The 21425-nt window shown below is 44.9% G+C and overlaps 1 protein-coding gene across 5 annotated transcripts in view; it reads right to left on the bottom strand.

Annotated features, from left to right (window-relative positions):
- The window catches only part of ARHGAP24 (Rho GTPase activating protein 24), a 436664-nt gene that overhangs the window by 119355 nt on the left and 295884 nt on the right, over window positions 1-21425 (bottom strand). The window contains exon 1 of one of the 5 annotated variants that reach the window (XM_082236425.1): window positions 13988-14374. The exons of the other annotated variants lie outside the window; for them this stretch is intronic. The gene's annotated coding sequence lies outside the window, so the exon portion shown is untranslated. Of the gene's footprint in view, window positions 1-13987; window positions 14375-21425 lie in introns of those variants that run through there. 5 annotated transcript variants of the gene reach the window in all.

The raw sequence follows: 21425 nt of genomic DNA, 5'->3' as shown, positions 1-21425 counted from the left end.
CCAGATGGGCGGGGTATAAATAATAAATTGTTGTTGTTGTTGTTTTTAATGACCAGTGTAAAGTCTTGTAAATAATAAAGACTCTGAGAAACAGAACCAAACGGTGTTTTTCCCTGCTATGGGAATTTCACTAAGAGATAGCTAGAATGCTGCTGCTGTAAAGAGAGCCAGTGTGGTGTGTGGTTAAGAGCGGTGGACTCCTAATCTGGTGAACCGGGTTCGCGTCTCCGTTCCTCCACATGCAGCTACTGGGTGACCTTGGGCTAGTCACACTTCTCTGAAGTCTCTCAGCCCCACTCACCTCACAGAGTGTTTGTTGTGGGGGAGGAAGGGAAAGGAGATTGTGAGCCGCTTTGAGACTCCTTCAGGTAGTGATAAAGCGGGATATCAAATCCAAACTCTTCTTCTTCTGTAAAGAAGTAAAAGATGAGGGGGAACTTTTCTGTAAAAGGCAGAAAGAAATGGAAACCCAAGAGTGGATTGTTCACACACCAACAGATCCAACTAGTTCTTCTGAAGTTCTGAGCTTTTTCTCCTCTAACCACTTTTATTTCCCTCACCCAGAGCTTTTTTCCAGCTGGAACTCGCCAGACCTCAGTCCCGGCACCTCTCAGGTGTGCGCCATTGCCATGATAAGAGAACAAGGTGAGTCCAGACACTTCTTTTTCGAGAAGAATAGCACTGCCCACATTACTCATCTCCACCTGCTTTTGCCTTTCAAGGCAGTGAATGCATGCTTTTCATAAAAGGAAATTCCTCCACCAGCAGAGCTCTCAACTAACACAAACCCCACTAACTATATTAGCAGTTTGGTCAGCACTTCAGTCTCCCCTGGGATGTGACAAACTGCCAGCCCTTGCGGTACAAATGACTCCCTGGTTCAAAACTGTAAACACATAGATCTCTGAAACGGTCCGCTTCCTGTATGGTTAGCATAAATTACTGCCTCCAAGGCAGTCCCTGTTTGTAATGTGGCACTTGCACCTTATTTAAAGCAATAGGGAGCAACTGGCAAAAGACGTATTAAATCAGCAGCACTTCAAATCCCACAGGAGGCAAAGGAAAGAGGAAGAGATAAGATATAAAGGCTCCTTAATAGGCTTAAGAAATCCATAAAGTCCTTTCAGACAGTGGCAGAGCAACCTTCAAATAGACCTGGGAGGCAAAACCCAGTTTGGGTCCATGTAGCAAGCATTAAGGGACGTGGGTGGCACCGTGGGTTAAACCACAGAGCCTAGGACTTTCCGATCAGAAGGTCGGCGGTTTGAATCCCCACAATGGGGTGAGCTCCCATTGCTCGGTCCCTGCTCCTGCCAACCTAGCAGTTCGAAAGCACGTCAAAGTGCAAGTAGATAAATAGGAACCGCTCCGGTGGGAAGGTAAACAAGGTTTCCATGTGCTGCTCTGGTTTGCCAGAAGCGTCTTAGTCATGCTGGCCACATGACCTGGAAGCTGTATGCCAGCTCCCTTGGCCAATAAAGCGAGATGAGCGCCGCAACCCCAGAGTCGGCCATGACTGGACCTAATGGTCCGGGGTCCCTTTACCTTTACCTAGCAAGCAAGAAGCTGAAGACAATGAACGGCAAAAAGAGACAGGAAACAGTGGACAAGGAAAAGAGGGATTATTCAGGCCCCTCCCTCCAAAAATATATATTTCCTTGATCATTTTTTTTTAATGGCCTTCTCTGCAGCTCAACATTTTCACCTTACTGCCTACATCATCCCAGTCATTTAGGGATCACATAGAGCCAGAGGATTGGTAGTGGGACAATGATGAGTGGTCAGAGGGAGAAAGGGAATCAGATTGGGAGGAGGAGGTGACGGAAGCTGAAGAGGTAGCAGGATTTAGTGGGCAGGAAGAGTATGTGGCAGATAGCGGTCCAGAAGCAGAGGATGGAGTGGAAGGGAGCCAAGAGGCAGAGGTGAGTCAGGCTTGTGAGGAAGGAAGCCAGGCTGCTTCCACCACCTGCGGCTGCAAGCTCCCCTCCCCTCCCCGAGATCTAAATGCTATCACTCAGCAGCTCACCTGAAGCCCAGCTGCTGGCTCATCCTTTCCTCGTTCTTGGACAGTGAAAAAGACCTGCAATCCTGAGAGGAAGTGAGGAAAGAGTGTGCCGCTGGCGACCGACCATCCAATTGCCGGCACATGGGGAAGTGAGATGGTATGAAAGTAATTGGGAGCAGCTGCGCTGACCTAATGAGAATGGAACAGATCTCTCTGCAGGAGGTAATGGGCTCTCCTTAACCAGTAGAATTTAAGCAGAGGCTAGATGACCACCTGTCAAGGATGATGCGGTTGCAAGATTCATATGCTAAGGAAGTTGGTGTGCATGACCGCCAAAGTCACTTCCAAGTCTATAATGTTATGGTTCATTGAGTTGGGGTGCTATATTACCCTGGAGCAAAAATGGAGAGGAAATTTGATTCGGTGCACGTTTAAAGTCGAACCTGTCAAATTTGCACTTTCTGAACCAAGATGAAAACTGAAACACAGCCCTCAAAAGTTGCACTGATCTGGGTGTTGGTAATGCTGCTCTCCAAGCAATGTTTCAAAAAATACATAAGTTAGGGGAAAGTGTGCATAAAAATGAAGGTTTGGGTGATAATAACATACAAAAACTGCTTGTAACGTTTAGAGAAAATGGCTTGCAAAAAAATGTTTACGCCAATCAAAACTTCATACAAAGATGTGTTCGTTGGGAGAAATTTGCACTAAAGTGCTGATTAATTTTCATGAGTTGATTTTGAATGGCAAACTGCTCCAAAATGTGTGGAACTGTAATTTAGACTGGAAAAATGAGAAATGGATAGAACCAAAACTGACTCTGGGTATTTGAATTTTATTTATGTTTAATACAAGCCATCTTGGAATTTTTCTGGTTTGAAATCAGGAATAGAAATGAAAGTGAAATAACAGAGTTCCAGGCAAGTCTGACCATACTGAACTTTGGGGGCGTAACTCAAGGGCTCTCCGGTTCTGCAGAATTTGACACCTATAAGTCATGGATGGGATCAAGAGAGAGCAAAAGCATCTATGGTGCATGGCAAACAAAGCTGGTCCTGGGGCTGCAATGATGGTGTTGTGGGTTCTTGTAGCCTACACAGGTAGTAATCATGGAATCAAAAAATTGTAGATTTGGAAGACACTCAACAGGTCATCTAGTTCAAGCCCCTGCTATGCAGGAATCTCAGCTAAAAGGTCGCTGGCAGATGGCCATCCAACCTCTGTTTCAAAACCTCCAATTGAGGTCCACCACCTTCTGTCACTAAAAAGCTGCCTAGAGTCACATGCATTCTCCATTCTAGGCTACTGTTCAGGGCTAAGATGGTGCCTGGTTAGATATTAAGATGCTTGCAACCCAGAAATATTCCAAGGGCTGTACCTCCATGATACTGCTGGAGCTGGAGCATACCTTAGACCTGAGAAAAATGTTTTTTTTTTGGGGGGGGGGTAAATCGAGTTCTTAATCCTCTTAAAATCCTACTGTAAAACAGAAAGCGCCTCATATTCATACTTCTCCAACGTCCAATAAACATTTACTCAGAGAGAAAGTTAAAAAGCCATTTAAACAATAGGAGCCCAATCAAAACTGCCTCATCTTTCTGTTCTACTTCTAAATTGTAATTGACTGTGTGGCTTGGGGCAGATTACCGCTACGCACATCACACAAACACACAAAAATCACCTGCCTGTTGGGCGAAAGACAGCACAGTTAATATACGTCTTCTTGTAATAGCTGTAATTTAAGAGGCTGAAAATTAATCTCTTAAATATCGACCAGCTATGCCTTGTAATATATTTAGTGCTTATCTAGCAAGCTACCCAATAGCTTTGCCCCATATTTTTTAAAGCTTCCATTTATCTTTATGGCAATGAATTGGCTCCTTGCTATACATCACACCAAGCATTACCCTCCCGTCATACGCGAAAGACCCCGTCTCCTCTGTGTTTTGCTGGGTTTGGGGTGCTGGGGTGCGCACACGTGTGTGTGTGTGTGTGTGTGTGTGTGTGTGTGTGCAAGTAATTCTCTGCACTGGCCTCTCTGCACAATCAGGACCCAGATGTGTTATTCAGATGCCTTACTAGCAAGGTTGCAAGCACACTGAATGTGCTAAAAAGTGCACTGAGTATAATGACTGGAACGCAAGAGAAGCGCATAAAACTGGAAAGGGAAGAAGATGCTCCCAGAAGGACAATCCAAGGTGCTTGTGCTGCGTAAAAACCCTTAACCCTTGTCACTTTATTTTCTATTTTATTCATCAAGAATAAACCACCCTTCTTCAAAAGAGAATAAGGCTATCAAAGGCTGCTGGCAATGATGGCTATGTTTTACCCCCAAGATGCCTCTGAATGCGAGTTGCTGTGAATAACAAGAGGAAGAGAGTGCTGCTGCAATCAGGCCCTGCTTTCCGGCTGCCCAGAGGCATCTGGCTACCCGCAGTGAGTGATGGGTGATGGATTAGATGGCCCATCGGCCTCATCCACCAAGCTCTTATATCATGGCAGTGAACAATCAAGTTATGACAAATGGTCGCGCAACCATAAAATATAGGGAAAGCAATGCAATGCAATAACAAACAGCATTAAAAGGCATCACTAACAAACAACATTAAAAGGCATCCTTTGGCAATCTTCACAGAACTCTAGCCCAATGGTTGCCATTAATTTGATTTGAATTAATTTTATAATGAAATGATTTTAGACTGTTGTATTATTTTATTGTTGTTAGCCGCCCTGAGCCCGGCTTCGGCTGGGGAGGGCGGTATATAAATAAAAAAATATTGTTATTATTATTATTAAGGATGCCGGATACTTCAAATGTCTCTATTTTCCAGATTTACAGAAGCCCATCCCAATTTCTGATCTGATCCCAGAATGTCCCAGTTTTCCTTAGGACGACCGTATTTTCATAGGAGAAATGCTGGAGGGTATGGAGTTATGCAATCCCTGAGCCAAAGAGACAAGTAACTATATTACCTCTAGAAGACATCAGAAGGCAGCCCTATATAGGGACGTTTTAAAAACAATGTTTAGTGTTTTATTGTGTTTTATTATGGAGTGGCTGGGGCAACCCAGTCAGATGGGCGGGGTAGTATTATTATTAGCCCCTATTTTTATTGGAGAAATGTTGGATGGTACGGGATACAGCAGAAGAAACTGACCAACTTAAAATGTCTAGGGCTAGGCAGACTGAAAAGCTTTGACCTGGGGAGGAAAGCATTGTAGGGTCAGTGGCATCTCTAAAGTGAAGGTGTTCCCAAAACAGGGTGTGTGTGTGTTATGGAACCATAAGAATGAGCTCCACCACAATGCAATCTCCTGCAATCAACTGCTTGCAGAGGGCTTCCCCCTCCCATCTCCTTCCATTGCTCCATCCATTTTGCTCCCTGCCCCCATTTTCCTCCTCCCATTCTTCTCTTCCTTGGGGCTTCCCTCAGCAGCATGAAATTAGCCCACCCTACTGTGTGGGATGCTGACCAATCAAACATCCAACCCCACCTTTGTTTTCTTATGCCTGTGAATTGTGTGACGTAATTATGCTTTTGTGCTAATGTTTTGCCCAGTATGGTTTAGAAGAAGTGTTTTAAGGCAACCTGCTCACTCCCCCCCCCAAAAAAATAATAATAATCATGCCACTCAACAAGACACATTCAATGACAGTAAAACCCAAGGGTGGCATATGTTCCATTGCTGATCTATGAGCTGGCTTGCAGCACTTTTCAGAAACCAAAGAGGAGAGATGTCTGTGGTGCAAGTATGGACAGTGTAGGGAGAAGAATCAGTTTTACAACCCAGTTAATTTCACTCTTGACTGTTGAACGGGGTCACATTTCATTTCCTGTTCCATAAAAGAATGGCTTTAAAAAGAAAATACCAAGTTCACGCATCACCGTTTCTCAATGGGCCTTTTCTACAGATCCCTGTACAGGCAACTTCTTGTCTACTTAGAGATATTTAGTGCTGCCCTTTCCATCTTGGATCTCATTTTTGCCAAATATTTCCAGTCTGTGACCCGTACTTTTATTTCTAGAGACTGATGGGAGATCAGAACACAAGCAATCATCTTTTTTTGTTTTATTTCACGCCAGCCCAGAGATCAGCGTGGCAAGAGATGGGAGGAATGAAATCAATGGAAACAAAATGAACTGTATCTTTTTCATCCTGGCGCAGTAATATTCGCTACTGCACACGTCAACGCTTAACTGCGTTGTCCGTAACCTACCTGGCAGCCACAGAGTTCGTGTATAAAGCCTTGGCATGTGATAGCAAGACATGGACTGAAGAACAGGGACCCCTATTTGGAATAGAATCTAGAGCATCACCTCTTTCTAAACCAAACGACAAAGAGTATACTTAACCAGTCCTGAGCAGGAGCACAGGGAGTTGCCTTAAATACCACACCCAACAGTGCTGTCACTGGAAACAGCTCTCCAGCATTGCAGGTTGGGGGTCTTTCCTCAGTTCTTCCTGGAGTTGCCCATCCCTGGACCCATTGGTTTGTGAGGGTTATGGTTGAAACAGATTATCTTGGCCCATATCCATCTGGATTCATGCCTGGTCATGGGCCTGAATCGCAGTGGTTGCCCTGATTAGGTTTGATGAGGCCCTAAGCTACTGAAGGTAATGGGGCCCTTTATATGTCCAGCTGTCCTTTGTCAACAACAAATTGCTGCTGTTTTTTGTGTTGAATATATGCTATATGGTAATTTATGGACCTAATAGGTATCGAAAGCCATTTGAACATAACAAAATATGTATTTTATCAAAGTACATCCAGGTTTTTTCCCCTTTACATTTTTTGGGTGCCCCCAAGAGAGCGGGGCCTTAAGCTATAGCTTGTTTAGCTTATATGTAAATCCGGCACTGGCCCTGATGGATAATTTTGGGCACAAAAGTAGGTATACTGCTATAGAATCTACTTTCTTTGTTCTTGACTCAAGATCTCATCATTCACAATATCAGTAAAGAAAAAACAATCCTTTTATTCTTTCCAACCGCCACACTGTTCTTTCCTACAGCCAGCTGACGCGAAGACGCAGCTTGCAAATGTGCATCCCATCAGGTTCGCAACCTGAGCATCCACTGTATTCTTCTACTTAGTGTATGTGTGGGTATGGCTCCCCTTTATCACATACATAGTCCAACAAGACAACAACAGGAATCCACTGACAGCATACGAATCAATCTGGCTAACCTGATTCAGAAAAACACACCCACCCACCCACTCACACACAAAAACAAATCTCACTACAGCCAACCAAAGACAATCAAGCACACCTTAGGCCACCTCAACCTCTCTCACCACCAAGGAAATACAGTGGTACCTCCAGTTGCAGACGGGATCCATTCCGGAGCTCTGGGTGGATCCCAAGGTCTCCACAACCGGAGGGACCACTTCTGTGCATGTGTGTGCAACAAAACCCAGAAAAATACTTCTGGGTTTGCCGTGTTCACATCCTGAAGGATACACAACCGGAGGTGTGCATATCCAGAGGTACCACTGTACAACAAATGAATAGCAAGAGAACCCAAAACCCCTAGCAAAATTTCAAAGAGAAAGCAGCAAAGAAACACCTTCACCCAGAGCAGCCCACAGACAGAGCCCGTGAGCAACAACTCACTTCTGCATTGAAACTTTATTTCCCTATCCAAGCCTGACTTCAGATGCTCTCTGGAAGTGACACAGCACCTTTCTGTTTGGTTTGCCACCTAGTGGTTAATGCTGAACAGGTAACATAGCATTTAAGCTGAACATCTATATATACTAAGCAATGGGCCCTGCACCTTAAAAGCTTAAGCAACCTCCTTCATGTAAATCCCACACTTTACCACAGAGCAATAGTCAACTATGTTTTACTCAGAGTAGACCCATTGAAATGAATAGCCATGATTAAGTTAAGTCCATTAATTTCAATAGGTCTGCTTTGAGTAACACTCAGTTGACTACCACCCATGATAATAACTTGATTAAAGCTGTGGTAGATGTCCTACTCCTCCACATTCAGAACCTTTGCATTCTAGACCATCTTCCAAGATTTTGTGGGGACTTGGGCAGAGGGAGAGCGTAGGTACGGTCACTGACAGGCCCAAGCAGAAGGGAGGGGAAGCCGGGTACACTTGCCCTGGGCCTCAGAAGGCTAAGTCAGTTTGGGTTTATAACTTTATTCTAACAAGGCTCCCAACCCTGGGCAGTCTCAAATGCATAGATCATCTCAATGATCCTTCCAACAGCTTCACAAAACAAGCTAGTAGTATTTATATAAATCATCCATGTATATCTATATACTGAATTTCTGAAAACCCTCCACATCGTTTATTAAGGTCAAGTCTGACTAGCCGCCGGCCACAGTTTCTACCTCTCTAAGGTTCAGGTAGAACCCACCTCAGCACCACCTCTGCCCTGCAGTTCTGGGGTGCAACTGCAGAAGTGACCAAGCATTCAAACCTAGAACTTCTTTCACACACAGTATATGGCTCAGATGGATGGTATCTTTAAAAAAGCTGGCAGTAGGGAAAATCAAGCAGTCCACCTGGCAGTCAAAATTCTTGTTGGATACAAATACTGCAACCCCCCAGAACACTAGAGGATGCAAACAACGTTCATAACATAGAAAATAAAAAGGGAAGTGACTTTTATTTCCAGTAAAAAAAAGGTAAAGGGACCCCTGACCATTAGGTCCAGTTGTGACCGATTCTGGGGTTGCGGTGCTCATCTCACTTTACTGGCTGAGGGAGCCGGCGTGCAGCTTCCAGGTCATGTGGCCAGCATGACTAAGACACTTCTGGCGAACCAGAGCAGTGCACGGAAACACCGTTTACCTTTCCGCTGGAGCGGTACCTATTTATCTACTTGCACTTTGACGTGCTTTCGAACTGCTAGGTTGGCAAGAGCAGGGACCGAGCAACGGGAGCTCACACCGTCACTGGGATTCAAACCACTGACCTTCTGATTGACAAGTCCTAGGCTCTGTGGTTTAACCCACAGCGCCACCCGCATCCCTTTTTATTTCCAGTACTTGACAGCAAAAATAACTTGAGCAGCAGCAGCAGCCCAGGATCTATTTTACAAGACTAAAATTGCCCCAGCAAGGGGCCAGATTTGGGTTCTATGTCTTTGTTAAACCTCCCGCAACCCTGGGTTAGGTTTGTGAACTTGATGAACAGCTGGAAAGGTCACTAAGGTACACCAAACTGCACCACGACAGCTTTCTTCTCGTGTTACCAAGATGGGTCATAGCCGGCGAACAAGCTATGAGCAGCACAGACTTGCAAAGAAAAGGGTGAGAAGAGTGTTCTAGACATTCCAAAGTCAAGGAGATAAGAAATGTAACAAGCAGCGCAGTCCTGAATGCTGGAACAATGGTTCATTATAAGCTGCTTGACACAGTGTCAGTCTACTTAGCCTCTCCTATCTAACCTGGCGCCCTCTAGACATAACCCATAATCCTCAACCAGTGGCTGTGCTCCTCTGGGGTTGGCTGGAGTTCCAGCTCAACAATATCCAGAGGGCACCAAGTTGAGGAAAAGCTAGTCCGCTCTGATTGCCAGGAGATTCATTTCACTGGGGTTGTGAAGGACTCAACCTGCGACCTCCTCCATATAAATCCTACACTGTACCACAGAGCAATATTCAACTATGTTTTACTCAGAGTAGACCCATTGAAATGAATAGCCATGATTAAGTTAAGTCCATTAATTTCAATAGGTCTGCTCTGAGTAACACTCAGTTGACTACCACCCATGATAATAACTTGATTAAAGCTGTGGTAGATGTCCTACTCCTCCACATTCAGAACCTTTGCATTCTAGACCATCTTCCAAGATTTTGTGGGGACTTGGGCAGAGGGAGAGCGTAGGTATGGTCACTGACAGGCCCAAGCAGAAGGGAGGGGAAGCCGAGTACACTTGCCCTGGGCCTCAGAAGGCTAAGCCAGTTTGGGTTTATAACTTTATTCTAACAAGGCTCCTACCCTGGGCCTCATATAAGCTCTGTATGGGCCAAGCCACTGAGAAATATAGAAGGGAGGAAGTTGCACAATCACAGACACTGCCAGTTTCCTTAACTGCAAAAAAAGGGTATTTCTTGCACCTGCTCCTCAGTGAAGTCTGTTCCTTGCCCAACTTTCCAGCCTCCAGTGACAGCCATGTCAACATATTTCAAAAGGCTCTCTCACTCCCCCCTAGTTTTCAAATCTATTTCCCCAAGGAATAAAAGTGTTTCTTCTGAACCATCCCTTTTCACTCTCCTGACCATATATTTTTTATTCAACTCTGTCCAGCGTTTCCCAGCTCATGTTTACTTTGCGTATTCCGGTGCCATTCAGAACTTCCACTGGGTGGAAGAAGACAACGCTTCGTCCTATCGCAACAGTGCCCTTCATGCTATCCCAACTAGGTTTGTTCTGAGAAAAATTCTAAGGGAATCGCATCTCTAACTGATCTGGCTCTGAGATGTCATGCCCAATGTTGCTTTTCTCCCATGACCAAAGTGTGTCATTGTGCAGTCAAGGAAGTTAGCAGAGACTGTGCCCGAGAAAGGTATAGCGCTGGCATTCTTCACAATCATTCCCGCTCAAGGGGAACAATATTTGCCCTGCCCCCGTGGCTTCACAGTTTGAAACAGCCGCACCAGAAACCACTGGTGCGCAAATATGCCAAAAGGACTCATCTAATGAAGCTTTTATGCCGCGGTACATTTCGCTGCAAAGTTTACTTTTTCCCTTAGCACCCGATAGACTGGTCCGTGACCGAATCCTTTGATGGAAACTCAGTTGTCGGCTGTCAGTTGAGGACTGCTACTTTATTTTGCATTCGGAAGGTTGAGCCGACTTTCCACACTGTGAAAAGGGTGAGCAATGCAAAGTCACCCTTTGCGGATGCTCTAAATTCATTCAACTTAACAAGGCTGCACAAAGCCAGAGCAGAACTGTGACAAATGGCAGAATAGCCTTTCTTGCTTTCCAAACAAAGACACAAGCAGCAGAGCTGCAACAGCTCTTATTAGTGGAAAGTGGACAAACGTGCCCTTTGAGGTTAATAACTCTTAAACTAAGGACTAAGCATCATTCACGCACATAAATAAGGCAGAAAACATTTACAGTAACTAGGCAATGCATAATGCGATGGGACATTTGGGCCATAGCAATTCTAATTAACCTTCTCAGCTTGTTACTTGGGTTTTATTTTCCTGAAGTGTTTTGGTGATGTTTGTGCAGTGTGGATACATAACAGTAATCCCTTCTCAAGCACTCGCATGATTTGCAAAAGTGGGTATGTATTATTGCTTTAGTGGTGGGCTTCGGGACATTAAATGAACTACAGCAACACCTCACACATATCCAGGTCTGTTTTGGAACCTTCTGCCATATATGGAATCAGCTGGCTTAAGTCATGGGGAGACATAATGGGAGCCAGCCAAGGATTCCTTGAGGACTAGGCCTAGACAAAAGGCTTTGCCTGGTGAGGTGTAAGACAGCCAGTTCAAACAGAGAAAGGGTATCTTAAGCACAGCAGCTCTAAAACTATGGTCTAGGGATGCAATTCAGCTCCCCCTTTGGATAGGGACAAGGCATCCTATATACTTACTTCGGAAAAAGTCATGCTTAAATTACAATGCGGTGGAATGAAAGCATCCACATATCTTTCATATCAGCCATCTTAGCTACTGTTTACAGAAGGCTTTGGGGCAGAATGATTTGGCCAAGACAAGGAGGAGTGGGATTTGTGGATTATATTAAGACAGGTGTTAGGGACGTGGGTGGCACTGTGGGTTAAACCACAGAGCCTAGGCCAGAAGGTTGGTGGTTCAAATCCCCACGGTGGAGTGAGCTCCCATTGCTCGGTCCCAGCTCCTGCCCACTTAGCAGTTCGAAAGCACGTCAAAGTGCAAGTAGATAAATAACTACCGCTCCTGCGGGAAGGTAAATGGTGTTTCTGTGTGCTGCTTTGGTTTGCCAGAAGCAGCTTAGTCCTGCTGGCCACATGACCCGGAAGCTGTTTGGTCCTCCAGATGTTTGCACAACTCCCATCATCCTTGGTCATTCGCCATGTTTACTGGGGCTGATGGGAGTTGTAGTTCAATAACATCTGGAGGGTCGAAGATTCCCCAGAACAGCATTAAGGGATCCCCTGTCTGCTAATTCGCACACTGCAACAGAACAAGAGAAAGTCAGGTTTTGTTAAGAAAAGAGGATAGTAGGGATGATGCCATTCCAGCCATGCTCCACAACACCTGCAATTATAGCTAGAAACATCTCAGGCACCTGGGATGCCCCTAGGATGGGTACCTTAATTATTCATTTTGCAGTTTCAAATTACACCTACCCTAAGCGCCTGTCATCACAAGATGCATAGTCAAATGGCAAACAAATCAGCTGTTAACCACCATGCTTGCAGTCTGTTTCCGATTCCTTTTGCAGGAGTCTTCAGGAAGGCTGGGACCAAACAGCTTTGGCATCCCCAGTATGGCAATATTCAGTCATCTACATAACGTGTGTGTGAATGTGTGAATGTGTGTGTGTGTGTGTGTGTGTGTGTGTGTCTGTCTGTGCAATGGCCAATTGTTCCCTGACAGCCTCCCAATATTCTGCCATGCTCTAGTGCAGCCAAGATTCAGTGGGTAGGTTTAGCTCACGTGTCAGTGGCGTTCCTGAATGCACCTCTCCATTCATTCCAACGTGAAAAGGTAAAGTACTACACTTAGGGAAACTATTAGAGTGGAGTGCAACATACCTTTATTTACCGAGCACACAAAGATGTACTCTGTGCTAAGAGGTCTTGTGATATGCAAACTCTCTCTGTGCAAATCCCTTCCCTATCTTGCTTCCCAGTATTTACGCTAGTTTAAAATGTAAGAGCAGATCAGTAATCCTTGTGGTTGTAGGGAGGGAGGGCACATGAAGATGTGTGGAAAGTTGTTGCTACCTGAATGTGGGTTCTGGTATGGGTCTTCATAAAAATAAGTTCCCTTTCATACTGCCCAGCGCTTCATCTCTGTGCCTTTATACAGTACACCTGTTGAGAGCATCTGCTGATATTTGAGCCTACAACATCCTCACTTATGCCATGAAGAATAACACTTGTGGGAAAATCCCTAATTTGGGAGAAGGAGATTCCAAAGCAGAGAAATAAAATTACGTTGCAATAAAACTGGGTACTATTTTCCTAAAGCTGCATGATTTATTCCAGTTACAAAGTTTGGATTTCCTATTAGGATTCAAGGACTAGGGAGTCCCAGGCCCCATCACCTTTGCTAGAATCCTATTTCACACGCATCTCAAGTGCTGTTAGTTAGGTCATTGTGCCATAATTTCGAAACGGAGAGTTTGCATATGCCATACCAGCCTTATTAGTAAAGGTAATGCACATGTAAGCAGAGATATATCAGCTGACTTTTTTCATGTAGGCATATAACACTGCAGCAAGCGGCTATGTTTACACAGGTACATTATCTCAAACAAAAGGTAAGTGTTACTGGGGCTACCCAAACATTCTTCACCTGTGTGTGTCAAAGTTACTGCTAGTTTACAGAGTTCAATTTTACTTAATGGGAAACGACAATAATAAACCCTGAATGCAGTAAAAGGGGGTTGGGAATCCCGCAAGTTTCCCTCTAAAGTTTAGGTCAGTAATAAACACTGCACAATCCTAAACACAACATGCCCTCCAAATGAACACAGGGATACAATCACAGGTGAGCAGTGCATCTGCTAGGTTTTGAATGTGCAAAGAGAGTTGTTGAAAAATAAGCCCCATCACCTCCCCACTTTGACTCTCCCAGTCCTCAGCATCGAATCTGGTGTGTTAGGAAGGATTAGGGCACAGACAGATTTTCGAGTAAAGCCACACACAAAAGTTTGGCAGGGTTTGGAATATATGAGATGTTGCTAGAGCTGAGGCAACAAGCATCTCCACACACACACACCCGCCCCTAAGCAGCTGGAGCTGGAAACATGCAAGAAATTAAAAGCAAGACTGAACTCTCACCTTCCTCAAGCAAGTATTTCCAGGGAAAGAAGCGCCAGCTACAAATGCGGACACCTCCAGCGCTGCCAGCCCAAGCTGCTGCTGCTGCTGCTGCTGCTACGAGCTGCTTCCCAGCTCAGCCGGCTTTGCCTCTTGCACTCCCACTATCTGTGCGCTCGCTGCAATTTCTCCCATGACTCCATCGCACAGGAATGGCAACAACTTCTCTCTCACTAACACCGGTGTGGCACTGGCAACACACACACACAGAGAGAGAACTGTTGGGAGTCAGGTGGGGAAAGAAGGCAAGGGCGGTTGCAAGGTGAACAGTGGGAGCCCAAAGAGGGGAATGGGACCCCCGCCCCCGCCCTAAACGCCTTTGGAAAGGCTCGGCTTTGAAAGCAGCGCCGAGCTATATAAATCACAGCTTGAGACAAACGGGAGGTCAGGAGAGCAATGAATCAGAGTCCAAAAGGGGCACTGACTCCGAGCCAGCCTGCAGACACAAGAAGCCTCTCCCGACTCCAGTCATAAACAAAACAGGGGAGATGGGGAAAAAACTTTTAGACTACAGAATTTGTCTTCAAGTACCGTGTGGCCAGAGCCATTGAGTTTTGATGGAAGTTAGGTGCTTGTTGTAATGGAGAGAGAAAGGTGGGAGAATGCACTTTAGCTATTAAAGAAAGATCAGATGAAAGATGCCCATATACAGCTGTTTATTAAAAAGTCTACCCTTTCGTGAAAAACTTGTTTTGGACACGTACATAAGCGACTTTATACTTCTTTGATGTTTTGACTCGGTTCCTGCAGAAGGACTGCAAAGGAGGATGTTGGAAGGAAGCTCTCTCTCTCTCTCTCTGCTTTTTTCCAGATTTAATAGCTGATGGTTGCGAAAGGAATTTGTGGAATGAAACCCTGAAAGTCTTAATCAGATGGTAGCTGCGAGTGACTGCGTGCTAAACTTAACTCCTACTTTTTCTCCTCCTCCTCAGACACAGGATACAGGGTTAGCTGATTTCAATTGGGGGGGGGGGGTTGCATGGGAAAGGCAAAGCAGTGGATTGTGTCCCAAGCGACTCAAAAGAGTGCAACTTTGGAGGAAAGACCAATAAAAATGTGTGTGTGTTTCTGTGCATTTATATACAAAGCAAGGTAAGATTTAAAGAAGGAAAACAGTGCACTGAAAGTGCTGCAGAGAAATGTAAACACTCCCCCTCATACATTAAGAACACCTAGTATTAATTCTCTGCAGTCAAGATGTTTTACTTACGTGCATTGTTTGCCCTTAACTTACTGATCTCTTTGAAAAGACCCTCTGTTACAGTTTCAGTACAAGAGTTCTCTCCTAGCCACCCCGGTTCATTCCCACAGGCTGCAAAATCAAGTGGCTTATTGTGTAGGAACTAAAAATAGCTATTATTATTATTATTCAAGCACTTGCCGGAGTTACCCTTGGGCTGAATGCCATGTGACCAGGCAGCTAGTTAACTATCAGAGAGCAACAAGAGAGACTAAAAAGTGCCATTCAGACCATGGCTGAAAGCTAATCTGTAAGTGGAAAGGGATCAGCAGAGATGTGCAGGGGGGAAATGGACTGGAGACTAACACAAAAAGAAGTGAAATGACTGCATACTAAAACTCAACCCCCCCCCCAAAAAAAAAAATACTCTGAGAGCATCTTTTCATATTTTGACCCATCTTCACTAATAAAATAATAATAAACTAGTTGGATTAAGTTGAATGATTTCCCCATCCCACCCCTCTGCCAAAGGACCTTTGGAATCATTCATCACTTGAAGGTCATGGGAATGATTTTTTAGGGCCCTGAGTCATTTCACAGAACATAGGAAGTTGCCTCTTAAATAGAGAAATAGACTATTTGTCCATCCAGTCAAGGGACATGGGTGGCGCTGTGGGTTAAACTACAGAGCCTAGGACTTGCCGATCAGAAGGTCGGCGGTTTGAATCCCCGCGACGGAGCGAGTTCCCGTTGCTCGGTCCCTGCTCCGGCCAACCTAGCAGTTCGAAAACACATTAAAGTGCAAGTAGATGAATAGGTACCGCTCCGGCGGGAAGGTAAACGGCGTTTCTGTGCGCTGCTCTGGTTCGCCAGAAGCAGCTTAGTCATGCTGGCCACATGACCCGGAAGCTGTAAGCCGGCTCCCTCAGCCAATAAAGCGAGATGAGTGACGCAACCCCAGAGTTGGCCACGACTGGACCTAACGGTCAGGGGCCCCTTTACCTTTACCATCCAGCCCAGTAATGTCTTATGGGCAGCAGCAGCTGTTTCCCATTGCTGGCTACCTCATTATTCTAGCTAGACATGGCAGAGATTGAACTCGACACCTTCTGCATGCAAAACAGGTGCTTCACTACTCTACAGTCCCATCCCTCAAACAAGGTAGAGGGAACCTGTGGTCCTCCAATGCTGGTCTCCATCAGCCCCAACCAGAATGGCCACTGGGATGATGGGAGTTATAGTTCAGGGCCACCAGTCTCCCATTCCAGTCTTCAACCATAAATCCCAAGGTTCTTTACTTGGGAATCATGAAGGTTAAGTAGTTTTGAAATCGTCAAGTTCACAGCGTGAGCACCCTCACATTCCCCCTACGTTCGCCATGCTAAACACGGTGGGTGGAGGAATTACAGTGGTACCTCGGGTTACATACCCTTCAGGTTACAGACTCCGTTAACCCAGAAATAGTACCTCGGGTTAAGAACTTGGCTTCAGGATAAGAACAGAAATCGGGCTCCGGCGGCGCGGCAGCAGCAGGAGGCCCCATTAGCTAAAGTGGTGCTTCAGGTTAAGAACAGTTTCAGGTTAAGTACGGACCTCTGGAACGAATTAAGTACTTAACCCGAGGTACCACTGTACTTGTGGCAAAACAAGACAAGGCAACGTTCTTGCAATTATCAATTGTTTGAATGGCTCTTTAAAAGTAAATTTAAGGGAGAGTGGGGCCAAATAGGAAGCAGAAGTTTTATTTTGAGTCAGACCATTGATCCACCCTATCTCAGTATCGCCTACGTTGACTGTCCAGAGTTTAAGACAGAGGACATTCCCAGGTAGCTTAATCGGTAAAGCACGAGACTCTTAATCTTCAGGTTTGAGCCCCACTTTGGGCAAAAAGATTCCTCAATTGCAAAGGGTTGGATTACATGAGCTTCTTCTTCCCTTCCAAGTCTACAATTCTATGATACTGTGATTCAGAGCTCCATCTGGAGATGCTGGGAATTGAATCTGGCACTGGTGATTTAACATGCATTTACAGTCCTTCATAAATCTGGATTGAGACACTGCTGTGGACAGTAGAAAGTCATCGAAGGTGCCATGTCTCAGCTAGGGCCAGGGCCTTTTCAGTACTGGCCCCGACTTGGTGGAATGCTCTGTCACAAGAGACCAGGGCCCTGTGGGACTTGACATCTTTCCGCAGGGCCTGCAAGACAGAGCTGTTCCACATGGCCTTTGGTTTGGACTCAGTCTGACCCTTATGTTGCCCTCCCCTTATGGTCTTGATCTATCGGCTACTTTTAAAATGAGACTGCGTTTTAACCTGTATTTTAACCTGTATTTTAAATAGGTTTTTCTTTGCTTCCCCTATTATGTTTTTACTGGGATTTTATTGGTGTTAGCCGCCCTGAGCCCGGCTCTGGCCAGGGAGGGCATGGTATAAATAAAATTACTATTATTATTATTATTATTATTATTATTATTATTATTATTATTATTATTTCTAACTTGGCCCTCACTAGCAACATTTCTATATCATCTTCCCACCGAAGTACTCAAGCAGTTCCTATTTTACAAAAATGGCTTACAATCCAAGATACCTGATATGAGCACAGTCCTGATAGCTTTTTGAGAATTATTTGTGTGTAGTATCCAGGCTTCCGCAGCAAAATGTTCATGACATTACGTTTTCCCTATTTACCATGAATGAAAGCTGTGGTTACTGTTGGTGTGCTAAGCAGCATTTTCATTAGCTTGCATCACAGTGGTGTTTGTTTGTTTTTTTGTAAAATGGGGATAATGTGTTTCACCTTAGAAGAGTAACTGTGTAAGTAGCATGGCTACAAACAGATCATCTTATGGGGCAGGTCCTGTTCACTCTCAACAAAACAAGCAGCCTCCAGCTCATATCTGCCTCTTTCATTCTTTCCCATCATCCTGGCAATCACTCATTAGCCTGTCACATTGGATGGACAATTGCTTCTTTTGGGTGTCAGATGTGCTGAGTTGAGTCACAAAGTTTTTATAGTTTTAGCACCTGTTAGCCTTGCAATGCCAACAAATCAATGGGAATGGGAGCTAGATTCCATTCCAGTGTCTGCACAAGCTGACTGTTAAAACACAGTCACGATTCAGAACCGAAATGCCATGCTGCTTGTATTTAAGCTAGTTTCAGCCCAATCTTCTGTGCATTTACTTGGAAGTAGGGCAGACAGACAGTGTTCAGCTATGGCTACCTCTGAATATGTAGGATTGCGGTCTTTGTCCTATTGGATCTAGCTGGAATAAACATGTTAACTCTATTATTATCTGGCAGAAAAAGGGAGTTGCAAATTTAAAATAATTTGGAAAGTGATTAAAAATAAGTATCCAAATTATAAAAGATATACAGTGGTACCTCAGGTTACATACACTTCAGGTTACATACGCTTCAGGTTACATACATTTCAGGTTACATACGCTTCAGGTTACAGACTCCGCTAACCCAGAAATAGTGCTTCAGGTTAAGAACTTTGCTTCAGGATAAGAACAGAAATCGGGCTCCGGCTGCGTGGCAGCAGCAGGAGGCTCCATTAGCTAAAGTGGTGCTTCAGGTTAAGAACAGTTTCAGGTTAAGAACGGACCTCTGGAACGAATTAAGTACTTAACCTGAGGTACCACTGTACTGGCAACCCTGTTTGAAATCTTCCTTGTAATCAGAGTTAGGAACACTTAAATCTCTTCAAGTCAATGGGCTTAATCTCTGTTGCATAGTGGCCAGTTTGTGCATCCCATCTGTGAAGCAACTGTAGTGGTACGTCGGGTTAAGTACTTAATTCGTTCCAAAGGTCCGTTCTTAACCTGAAACTGTTCTTAACCTGATGCACTACTTTAGCTAATGGGGCCTCCTGCTGCCGCCGTGCCGCTGGAACACGATTTCTGTTCTCATCCTGAGGTAAAGTTCTTAACCCGAGGTAATATTTCTGGGTTAGCAGAGTCTGTAACCTGAAGTGTATGTAACCTGAAGCGTATGTAACCCGAGGTACCACTGTATTTCTTTAAAATAGGATTTATGTACAGTGTTGCCTCGCAAGACGAAAAAAATCCATTCTGTGATTCTCTTCGTCTAGCAGTTTTTTCGTCTTGCGAAGCAAGCCCATTGACGGATTAGCGCTATTAGCGGCTTTTAGCGGCTTATCTGCTGATCGGATCAGCTGATAAGAGGCTTAGCGGCTTTAGAAAAAAAGGGGGGAGGGAAAAAACCAGCAGGAACTCGCAAGACATTGTCATCTTGCGAAGCAAGCCCATAGGAAATTCGTTTTGCGAAGCACCTCCAAAACGGAAAACTCTTTCGTCTAGCGAGTTTTCCGTCTTGCGAGGCATTCGTCTTGCAGGGCACCACTGTACCACTTAATCAACAAAAACAAAATAGCATTGGGTGTAAATATCAATGTTCAACTATTAAATATTGAAAATGAAATCAAACATTAGAAGCAGCTGTCCAAAACAGAAACCAATTGCAATATATATTTCTGAGCAGCAAACAGCAACATCTAAACAGTACTGAATACATACTGATTGTCAGGGAACTGCCATCAGCTCAGAGGCGGGAGGTGGAAGGGCAACTGCGTTACAGGGAGCCGCCAAAGATCTTGAGAAGCAGTTCGTCCTCCGGTGAGGAGCGAAGCCACGCCTCCAGTGGGGAAGGGATGCAAGGATCGGAGGATGCAGGGGAGAGCCACAGCGCCGAACCTGAGCAAAGTGGGGGGGGGCAGGTCCCCCTTTGCCCACGTGTGGAGAGGGGAGGCGTAGGATGGGGGTGAAAAAGCTGCTCTGCCGGGGAAAGTTTAAGGGCCGCCCACTCTCAGATTCTGCTAGCGACTGAGCAGACATGGAATTGAGTCGGTCTGCATTGTGAATGTTTTGGACAAATAATAAAGCCTTGAAAACACCGTTTGCTCTCGAGCAACCACGCCGGCAATCGTAACACTAATATTCAACAACAAAAACCTGAGTGGACTTTGGTGGGGATGATAATGACATAAGAGCCCTTTTGGAGGAGACCAGTGGTCCATCTACTTCAGCATCTTGTTCCCACACTGGCAACCAGTATGGGAAGCCCATAAGCAGGGTTCAACAGCATTATTCCCTCCTGTAGTTTCCAGCAACTGGTAATTGTTGGTGGCAAGGAAAAGTAAGTTTTAAAAGGAAGAAGAAGAAGAAGAAGAGTTTGGATTTGATATCCCGCTTTATCACTACCCGAAGGAGTCTCAAAGCGGCTAACATTCTCCTTTCCCTTCCTCCCCCACAACAAACACTCTGTGAGGTGAGTGGGGCTGAGAGACTTCAGAGAAGTGTGACTAGCCCAAGGTCACCCAGCAGCTGCATGTGGAGGAGCGGGGAAGCGAACCCGGTTCACCAGATTACGAGTCTACCACTCTTAACCACTAACACCACACTGGCTCTTGGGCAAGGGAAATATGCTTTTTCACCCTAATGGAAGTCTATGACATAAACTGGCTTAAAAACCCATCTGAATCTGGGTTTTGAAAGCGGCTGTAAGTCTTCATGAAATGTGGGGCAGACAGTTTTAAAAATAGTTCATTTTTTCAGGCAACACAGGAAGAAAAGAAATACTATTTTTAATAACAGTTGTGTTTACTTTTACCTCAGAGAGAGCCAAGAAATGTAGGAAGTCATTATTTATTAATTTGGGTTGTTAAAAGCAGGATAGCGCCTTAGAACAGATCTTCAACCTTGGCTTGTTTTAGGGTGGGGGCTTTTTTTGATGCTTTCACAAATGTAGCCTTGGGGGCCACAACCTCTGCTTAGCCTGTCTGGTCTTCGCTGACTGAGCGCAGTGAAAAGCCACACATTCTAATCTATACTTAAGGATGTCTGGGAGATAGTTTACAGTCTTGCTGTTTGGCTCGCTCAATATTAGCAGCCCGCCAACTTCTTTCTGTGTAATTTATTAGGCCTGTAGCTGAGCCCCTGTTTTGCTTCGTGAAGCCATCTGTTACTGCTGTCCTGAGTGAGAGGACCCTTAGTTGCTATTAATGAGAGAGTATTGAAAAGACATTTTAAGAGACAGTTGCACCTTCTGCCTCTTTCCTGAAGCCTCCATCTTCATTCTTTTGAAGTCAATTAAATAGCTACCCGGGGGGGGGGGTGGAATGCAACTGGTCCCTCAGTGGCCAGCTCTTCAAATGTGTTGACTGAAACAACCAATTTCTTTTGTTTTGAAAG

Source organism: Podarcis vaucheri (assembly GCF_965113315.1).
Source record: "Podarcis vaucheri genome assembly, chromosome: 9".
In the NCBI taxonomy this organism is placed as follows: Eukaryota; Metazoa; Chordata; class Lepidosauria; order Squamata; family Lacertidae; genus Podarcis; species Podarcis vaucheri.
Note: the sequence above shows the minus strand (reverse complement) of the source record. Positions and strands in the feature narration are given on the sequence as shown.